This window comes from Coturnix japonica, chromosome 20, assembly GCF_054131305.1.
Source record: "Coturnix japonica strain WE chromosome 20, WE-NBRP24, whole genome shotgun sequence".
NCBI classification, from domain to species: Eukaryota; Metazoa; Chordata; class Aves; order Galliformes; family Phasianidae; genus Coturnix; species Coturnix japonica.
The window spans coordinates 9,216,327-9,222,321 of NC_140682.1; the positions used below are offsets into that span (position 1 = coordinate 9,216,327).

The following is a 5,995-nucleotide window of genomic DNA, read 5'->3' on the forward strand; positions in this document are numbered from 1 at the left end:
TAGCTTGACTTTTTCTTAATTTTCTCTGTCTGTTTGAAAAGAACACAGGGTTGTTTTTGTTTGTTTTTTTTTAATATATACAATGTTAGGGTATATATATGATGTTAAGTGTGATAAAGAAAAGGGAGACATTTGAGTTAGCACACTACTCAAGAGTTCAGTCCCCAGCTTTGCCACTGTTACCATTATAAGGGCAAGAACATCCTGGAAAATGAATTTCTCCTAAGTAGAGTCAATACATTTGAGCTACAGAGACATTTACTAGGTGAAAACTTGTTGTTCAGAGCTACGTTGCTGTATTTAACCAAAGTAATTATCAATGTCCGTGTTTCATTGAACCTTTATTCCATTTCGTAATGTGAGGAGTTTGATATTGGGATGGGAAGGTCATGGTTTGATTTGGATGTTGGACTGGGAATCAGAAGATCTGGGCTCTCTTCAGGTTGTCAGTCTTATTGTCTGACTTCTTAACAACATTCCTTTCTTTATAATATTATTTAATGATGTTTTAAGGCATTTTGAGCTGATAGGTGTAGTGTTCATGTGACTTCTTAACAACATTCCTTTCTTTATATTATTTTTTAATGATGTTTTAAAGGCATTTTGAGCTGATAGGTGTAGTGTTCATGTGCAGTAATGCTGATGTGAGTAAGTAGGGTGATAATGTAAGGGTTTTTTACATTCCTTCTACATCTCTGCTTTCTCTTGTTCCATCCTTCTTAAATAGCAATCCATTAGTCTAGTAAAGGAGCTGTGTGATGAGGATGTGACTGAGCCTGAAAAAGCCAAGTTTGAATGCGAGATATCCATTCCTTCTGTGAAACCTCCCAAGTGGTATCTACGTGGGGAAGTCTTACAGGCTGGCAGAAACTTGATTATGCAGCAAGAAGGCACCATCCACCAGCTTGCCATAGCTATAACCACCACTGATATGACAAGCACCATTCAGTTCTCAATTGGCAAATCAAAATCCACAGCCAATCTGCTTGTCAGAGGTAACATATCCTGGCTTGGTTTACATCATGAAGATGAAGAATTAATTAACGTACAGTCTTCCTTCACTGGGGTCTTTGAAATATTTTGTGTGTGTCTGGAGGGTCTGCTCCATTTCCAGTTCAAAGTCGTTGGGCACTAAATGAGACAGCTGCATCTCAGTAAAAGATCTGTTTGAATAGCTGTGATGTGCTTACTATTCAGATCTACAGAGCTGAGGTTTTGTCCTTGGCTATACCAAAGAAGTCAAATCAGGTGAAATTAATTGTATTTCTGAAGTAGACAAGTTTAAGTTTGGTAGCACCTAAATTTGATGCAGTTTGTCATTGATTTCACCTGAAAGAAACTTCCCGGCTTTTTATCTGCTGTTGTCCCCAGCGTAAGAGTCTCCATTCACACCCTAAAGTACTTGTTATATTTTCAACTCACTCTTATTTGAATAAAAGCCTCAACAAATGGGAGAAAATTTAATTAGCACAGAACAAGAGCTGGACCTTGCATTTGGTAGATAATATACAGTATTACTTTATAGAAATGTAGTCAATGGCATTCCCTATAGACAATCATTTGTTTTATCTTTGGAGTGGTTCAAAAAACCATTGTGAGCATGACATTAATTGGAATGGAATACACGCAAGAGACTTTCCTCTTCTTCCAATTGTCCTCATCCTTTCTTCTCTTCCACCCCTGCTTTGCAGATTACCATATAGAAATCACCAGGAAGTTGGAGGACAAGACAGCTTTGGAACGTCATTCTGTCATCCTGTCCTGTGACTTCAGGCCTTCTCCAAAGGTTGTGAAATGGTTCAAGGGCCACACACCCATCGAACCCTCTGAGAAGTACAAGATCAAGAGGGATAAGCATTCAGCAGAGCTCAAGATTCTGAAGCTGAAGCCCGATGATGCTGGTGTGTACAAGTGCAAGGCAGGAATTGCAGAGACTGAGGCCACGCTGACAGCTGAAGATATGAGCAGGGAGGGTGGCCTCTTCCATGTCCTATTTCACCTCAGATTTCTCTTCTTGAGGTTGATTTCTGCCGTTCTCTCCTGCTAACTTTATAAATGTATAGTCTTCACTGAGAAGATTACACAAAGATCATCTAGTCCAACCATTCTACCACATCCCAGTATGATTTATAGTAACAGTGGTAACAGTTCACCTTGTTTCCCCACAGCCTGCAATGTAGAAGTAACGAAGCACCTGCAGGATGTGGAAATTGAAGAAGAGAGCTCTGCTGTCTTCTCCTGCGAGCTGTCCCATGATGATGAGGACGTGGAATGGTTCCTGAATGGCAACCTCCTTTACACCAACAATTACAATGACATCAAGAATGTTGGCAATTGCTGCACACTGACAATGAAGCAGGTTAAGCCTGAGGATGCTGGCACAGTGACAGTGAAGTCAGACAAGGTATCAGAAAGCGCACCTGAAGGTGATAGGTGGGTCTGATCACACCCCTCCTGGATGTAAGAGATGCTAAGGAGCTCCAGTTCATTCTGTTGTGCAGCAATCCTGCTTCTAAAGCTCACCTCTCTGGGGCTCAGATAGCCACCAAAGTCATGATGGGCTTTCTTCCAGTGATTTATGGAATTAAGGATTTATGACTGCAGGGAGAGATCATTCAGTCTGTGTTTTGCCTCTGGGATGACTAATGACCAGGCTGTGAGCAACCTGATCTAGCTGTGAATGTCCCTTTTTATTGCAGGGGAGCTGGGCTAGATGGCCTTGAAGGGTCTCTTCCAATTCTAAGGGTACTGTGATTCTAATCTGCTCTCCCCAGCAATTAAGCTCTTTTACTCTATGCGCTCAGAGTTTGAAGGATTTCCTCTTTCTCCTTTCTTTTGCATTTGGTGGAAGTTTTTTCCCCAGTATAAACATCTGATGTGTGAAATAGAAGATAGATAAAAGGAGTCAATAAAACAGGAAAATCAAAAGTGTTCAGCAGCTTATCCTCTTAATCCTGTGGCCTGCTGTATGAGCTCTGCTCCATGTGAGGGCAATGCCAGCTCTCCAGCTTTAGAAGAGCTGCATCCCAATTACTTCATATGATATCAGTCCCACCCAAGGCAATGCAGGCTGTCCCTCCTGTTCCCTGTATTCTCCTACTGATTAGTTCAGAATTCCATAAAGTGCATTCAGTCAACACACATGAAACCGCTTTAGGTTTTATATTGGTGTCATCAGTGCTGGTAAAGATTTATTTATCCCTCTTCAAAAATCTGAAAGCAACTGGAAATATCTCAACTTCTGTATCACATTGTTCTGTTTTGCCCTTTTAATCGCAGAGAAGCCTGCTGTCTTCATGAAGTCCTTGGATGATGTTTTTGGTGAGGAGCGGGGTGTGATTAAATTGGAATGCGAAGTCTCTATAAAGAGAAGGTCAAACCAGTGTGGAAAAAGGACGGTGTTGTGCTCCCTTCTGGCAACAAGTATGAGCTGGTACAGTCTGGGAAGACCCTATGTCCCCTTATCCATGACCTCGAGATGTCAGATGCAGGTTTCTATAGCTGTGATATTGGCACTGATGTTGCCAAGTCAAAGGTCGGCATTCAGGGTAAGTACTGTGGAAAGTAAAGGAGTGCTGAAAGCACATTCAGTGTGGTCACTATGTCTTACACCTATTCCCCCATGAGCCTTAATAGTTTCTACAATAGAAGTGTATTACTGCAATTTAGTGCAGTGATGTCTGGAAAATTCCCATTGCTTTTGATGTAAATGTATCTCATTTTGCCATGAAAATCACCAAACACATCAAGAATGTCCTGGAAATGTTTCCTTTCAAACCATCCCTAAAATGGAGAAATGGTTTGAACACCAATAGGTGTAGGATGGTAACAAATGAGCTAATAGAAACATTTAATTTCTTGTCATAGGCAAAATCCTTTTTCTCACGCAGCATCTTAGAGTTGTCCTCTCTGTTAGGTTGTTCCCTCTGTAGCTCATTGAATCTTCATTCTGCTCCATGGACTGAGCTGCTCGCCTTGTAGTTCTTCCAGAGCAAAGCCAAGAGATTCACGTCTCTTTTTTTTTATAGCTTTCTGGTAATTCTGAGTGGAGAATGTCTTAGAGAATACATCAGTAAGGAACACAGCCATGTTCTGCAAATCCTGAGTTAAAACACCAGTACTGCTACTCACATATGTCACAAATGCCTTTTCTCCATATAAACCTCATACTAACCTATCTCTTATCTTCCAGAGCTGAATAGTGGCATTACCAAACGGCTGAAAAACACTGAAATCCAGGAGGGAGAAGATTGTACTTTTGAATGCATTCCATCCCATGAAAGCATTGATGAGTTCAACTGGACACTGACTGGAAGCAGAGTGGAAAGTGGTGGGCGATTTAAAGCTTCTAACGTGAGTCGGAAATATACTCTCATTATCAAAAGTGTGACTCCTACTGACACTGAGGAAGTCGTTTTTACTGCCCGTGGTCTAACCTCCAAAGCCTCTCTGTCTGTGAAAGGTAATGAGATGGGAGAGATTCTGGGGCCTGATTCCTTCAACTGTCTTCTGATAAGATTGTCGTGAGAGCTAACTCATAATATGGTTAAAGTGAATAGCAACCTTCTACTTGAACCTCAAAGCACTGAGAATTTCTCTTAAAAATAAGTAAAAGGAGGAAACATTTTACACAAATGTGAGAACTACCCAAAGCACTGGGGTAGTGTTGGCAATGGTCATCTCACTACAGCTTGTTCCATTACCAGTAAATCAGGAATGATCTGTTGAGGGAACTGTGGGAGCAAATATCCTCTAAGTATAAGCTGAAGGGATGGCCTTCACATCATCTAGCTGTACAACAAATTCCTATCTAGAACATGTGCATCTGAGAGCATCATCCGAGGCTCCCAGTGTGATGAGTGGAGAGAAGAGAGAGGCAGTTTTCAGACATGGTTCATCATCCTCAATTGGGTAGATTTAAGAGAGAATAAATGCTGCCTGGAATTCTATTGTCTGTACTTTGCAGATTACTACTGGCTGTAGGATGGCGTCTGTTGCAAGTGCCTCTCTAACTTATCTCCAGCATGTAGATGCATGTATTTTGAGAGAGGCATCCTACCATAAGTGTATGTTACTCAAAAAGCATGTTTTCTTTCAGAAAAACCTACTGAGGTTACAAAACAGCTGGAGGATAAGACATCAGCCTGAGCAGTGAGCTGTCGAAGCCTGATGTGAACATCAGGTGGTACAAGGATGGCAAAGCAATCAGAAAAAGCCAGAAGTACGACTTGCAGCAGGAGGGAACTGGGGCCATTCTGATCATCCATGACTCTACTGCCAAGGACAGTGGGGAGTACCCCTGTGAGACAGAGGACTCCATAACAAAAGCCAGGGTCACTGTGCAAGGTGAGTTGAAAAGCACACTGGGGATGGCATGTAGAGAAGTCGAGGTAAATATCTGCAGCCTGTGGGTGATGTTTTTCTCTTCTGTTTCCTTGAGCAGGATCAATTCTTAGTTTTCAGAAAATATGATGGATTAAAATCTTTTCCTTAAAATAATCTGGAAACTGAATGATTCTCCAGTGTGATGTGGATCTGGGCAGCCTGGTCTGGTGGTTGGTGACCCCTTTGAGGGGGTTTGAAACTAGATGATCTTTGAGGTCCTTTTCTACTCAGGCCACTCTATGATTCTGTGATCATTCTATGATTCTATGATCTTGGGTGTTAGTGAGCCAAGAAAAGATGGCAATCTGAATTAGTCTCTATTGAATATGTGTAATCAAAACTATATGCAGTTGATCAGATGAGATCCTACCAGCGCATGTATAATGGTATTGAACTTTCCAGATATCTACTGGAATTATCAAACCTATGTAAATGGGTGGACTCTGTGGTCTTCTTAGACTCTTTGCATCTCTATGTGATATTCTGAAATGAGGGCAAAGGAGATTCAGGACACCTCTGTATGCTTGGGACTTGTTGGGGTAACAAATCCCTTTGTCCTACACCCTCATCCTTTTTTTTTTTTCCTTCCAGAAAAACCTAATTACTTTAT

At 41.4% G+C, this 5,995-nt stretch overlaps 1 long non-coding RNA gene across 1 annotated transcript; it reads left to right on the forward strand.

Moving 5' to 3' along the window:
- Positions 1-3,976: 3,976 nt before the first annotated feature.
- On the forward strand, positions 3,977-5,346 carry LOC146757623 (uncharacterized). The gene is made up of 2 exons (XR_014936109.1): positions 3,977-4,462; positions 5,099-5,346. It is a non-coding gene; the product is annotated as an uncharacterized LOC146757623 (long non-coding RNA).
- Positions 5,347-5,995: the final 649 nt, after the last annotated feature.